The sequence below is a fragment of the Balaenoptera borealis genome (assembly GCF_965194805.1).
Source record: "Balaenoptera borealis genome assembly, chromosome: 2".
NCBI classification, from domain to species: Eukaryota; Metazoa; Chordata; class Mammalia; order Artiodactyla; family Balaenopteridae; genus Balaenoptera; species Balaenoptera borealis.
The window spans coordinates 145,101,453-145,105,490 of NC_138867.1; the positions used below are offsets into that span (position 1 = coordinate 145,101,453).

Here is a 4,038-nt window from a genome sequence, read left to right on the forward strand (position 1 = left end):
GTTTGTGAACAAGGATCTGAATACTGAAGGCTTGTATGGAGTTGACCATGGACTGGATCAAGCACAAATGGCCACGCCAGGGATGCGCACAGGGAAGTGGGACAGCCATGCCTCACATTTCCTATGACAGCAGCGCATTAGCGCTAGCAGGTTCTGCCTCTAAGGACCCAGGGCTTATAGGCCAGGGCACATCAATGCATTTGCAGACTCTAGAATCACCATTAGAGAGTCACGTCCTCCAAAGCTTACAGAGAGGCTGCCTGTCCCTCACAGAGCTTGTGTGGACAGAGGATGGACTTCAGTTTTGGATTATGGCTGATTGGAAAATATTTTTACTTTCTGGACTTTTTGAGCAGGGCAATCACTCCTCCTCCAAGCCCCTAAGCGGCCCCCACTAACTCCACTGATAACAACTGCATGAAAGTGTCTTTTAATTTTTAAATACATGTTCGAAAACTACAGAGAAGTCGAAAGAAGGATATTTTTTAAAAAAAGATATACCCACTGTTATCACTTTAGTATATATTAGTGCTGTCCAACAAAAAGAGAAGATGAACTACAAATATGAGCTGTGCTTGTAATCTTAAAATTTCTAGTACCACATTAAAAAAGGTTAAAAGAAACAGGTGAAATGAATTTAAATAGTACTTTAACTTAATATATACAAAATATCATATCAACAGATGATCACCATTAAAATTATTAATGGGATATTTTACATTCTTTCATACCATATTTGAAGCCTAGTGCGTATTTTGCATGTATAGTACATCTCACCACATTCCAAGTGCTCAGTAGCCACGTGTGGTCAGTGCCTGTAATATTGATCAGTTCAGGGCTGTGTGTGCGCGCGTACACTCTGTGAACCTTCACTCAAAATTTGGTTCCGATGTTGTACCAAAGGAGGGAGCACTCAGGCTGTCTTACCAGCTTGCCCAGATGTGCGTGTGAGGCAGAGGTAAGAGGGAGAGGCAAGGCTTAAAAGCTGTCAGTTGTCAATCAACAAAAAAAGGACCTCTCTCTATGTGTGTGTGTATCTGTATATATTAATATCTATCTATCTATCTATCTATCTAGTTATATAAAGTATTCTTCCAGATGAGGAAAGATACTCAAAACTACATGTTAAAAAAATTAAGTGGGGGGTAAATTGGAAGGCACAAAAAGCTTAAGACTTAGCAGAAGAAGACTGTTTTATATATAGCAAAAATGGACCAGTTTGGGGATGGACACACAACAACCACTCCCACTAGCAAATGCAGCCCAGTCATGGCTCCTAAGACAGAACTGAGACCTGGGGCACTTGCTGCTCCTTTTCCTACAATGTTCTCCATCCCCCCACCCCCCCACCCCGGGCTTCTCCCTCACTTCTTTCAGTCTCTGTCAAGTCTTACCTCCTCTACCTCATCTGAGAGGTCATCTTGTTCGTTGACACCATCTGAATAGAGGTTCCCTTGCCCCTGTTATTCTCTCTTCCCTCTCGGCTTTATGTTTCTTTGAAGCAGCTACCACTTACAGGATTTGTTATTTTGTTTGTTGTTTATCTCCCCCATGAAACTGGAAGCTCTGTAGGGCAGGGGTTCAGGTCTTTTTATTCACCACTTTGGTCCCAGCACTTAGAGAAGAGGCTGGCACACAGTAGGTTCTCCGTGTGTGGTTGTTGAATGAATGCCTGATTGATTAGGAGAAGGAAAGGAGGTGGGTACTTGGAAAGAGGAGCCAGCAGGCCCCACCATTGGTGCTAATAAATGTTTTCATAAAAGACAAAGTCATGATTTTTCTTTTTTTAAGAAAAGCAATTTTGTTTTCAAGTACCTAGAATGACATTAGGCTAACTAAGGATTTCTGGAATGCTTTGGGATTTCTTTTAATGAATAGATGAAAATTATAACTAATTAGCATTAATTTTTATGTGTAAATGGGTATATCCAAATTGTATAAAAGCAGTTCTCTTGAATAATTTAAACATCCTCTTCACCCTACAAGGCATTTAGCACACTCTTCCTTCAAAGATTTTATTAATGGGAACTGAAATCATGAGGTTGAAATGCAAAATAAAGGAGATTTTTTTTCTTTATGCAGGCACGCAAGTGAATACCTCAGAAATGGGTAGACCCAAGAATCAGATTCTAAGGATCCTGGGAAGTTAACTCAATGGCCTGTGATAACCTCAAATTTATTAAAAAGAATATAGGAAGAAGGGAAAGCCTTCTTTATGGTAGAATTCAAATTAATGTATAAAGAATGATGGAGGGGCTTCCCTGGTGGCGCAGTGGTTGAGAATCTGCCTGCTAACGCAGGGGACACGGGTTCAAGCCCTGGTCTGGGAAGATCCCACATGCCACGGAGCAACTAGGCCCGTGAGCCACAACTACTGAGCCTGCGCGTCTGGAGCCTGTGCTCCGCAACAAGAGAGGCCGCGACGGTGAGAGGCCCGCGCACCGCGATGAAGAGTGGCCCCCGCTCGCCGCAACTGGAGAAAGCCCTCGCACAGAAACGAAGACCCAACACAGCCAAAAAAAAATAAATAAATTAATTAATTAAAATATTAAAAAAAAAAAAAAAGAATGATGGAAATAGAAAATCACCATTAGGCAAAACTGTTGCTGCAGGCAGATGTCATCACTGTATGCTAAAATTAGTGGGTGAAAGTGTTATGAGAAAGAGGATATTAACACAGCCTCAAAGTATCTCTCCACAAGATAGCTATATTAATTCTCAAGGGAAAAACAGAACCTTCACAGTGGAGAAGCATGGGAGATACCACCTACACCAGGTGATTGAAGTTAACATCACTAGTCCTGAGGATCCGGTACATCAACTCTGAGGACCACCTGATGTGATTCACTGAGAAGGCACAATATCACTGTGTGGGATCCTTGGCAAAAATGCAGAATCCACATTTTTTTTTTTTTGGCCATGCCCCACAACATGTGTGAGCTTAGTTCCCCAAGCAGGGATTGAACCCATGCCCCCTGCATTGGAAGCGTGGAGTCTTAACCACTGGACTGCCAGGGAAGTCCAAGAATCCACATTTAATCACGAGGAAATATCAGGCAAACCCAACCTGAGGGACATTTTACAAAATAACTGATAGCTGCTCTTCAAAAATGTACTGATAATGAATGATTAAGGAAGACCAAGGAATTTGGATTTGAGGTGATGATGGGGACTTGAAATTACATGCCATGTTGGATCCTGGTTTAGATCCTGGGCCAGAAAAAGGACATCGGTGGGACAATTAGCAAAATTTGAATAACATCTATGGATTAGTTAATCATCTTGTATCAACGTTAATTTCCTGGTTTAAATACTTGTACTAAGATTATGGATGATGCTAACATTAGGAGAAGCTGGGTCATAGTTATAAGGCAACTCTTATACTATTTTTGCAGTTTTTTTCTATGAAATGAATTCAAAATAAAAACTCAAAAAAAGATAGGTATATTTACTTGGTAATCTGAACTGAGCATAGTAATAATGTTAACAGTAGTAATACTAGCTGTTATGGGTTGCATTTTGTCCCCCACTCCAATTCACAGGTTGAAGTTCTAATACTCTCAGGAATGTCACCTTATTTAGAGATAGGGTCACTGCAGATGTAATTAAGGTGAGGTCATACTGGAGACGGGTGTCCCCCTAATCCAATATGTCCTTACAAAAAGGGGAAATTTGGACACAGGCAGGCACACAGGGAGGACACCATGTGGAGATTAAGGCAGAGATTGGGGTGATGTAGCAGGAGTCAAGGAATGCCAAAGATTGCCAGCAAACCACCAAAAGCTAGGAGAGAGGCATGGAACAGATTCTCCCTTGCAGCCCCCAGAAGAAATCAATCTTGCCGACAGCTTCATCTTGGACTTCGAGCCTCTAGAACTGTGAGGCAGTAAATTTCTGTTGTTTAAGCCACCTGGTTTGTGGTACTTTGTTACATCAGCCCTAACAAACTAATATACTAGTTAGCATTTCTTGAGAACTTAGAACATTGAGCTCTTCACATGCATTATCTCATTTCATCTTCACCCCATCCCTTTGCAG

At 41.5% G+C, this 4,038-nt stretch overlaps 1 long non-coding RNA gene across 1 annotated transcript in view; it reads left to right on the forward strand.

The window, feature by feature from the left end:
- Positions 1 to 4,038, forward strand: part of LOC309623231 — a 28,576-nt gene that overhangs the window by 14,214 nt on the left and 10,324 nt on the right. The gene's annotated exons all lie outside the window — the stretch shown is intronic.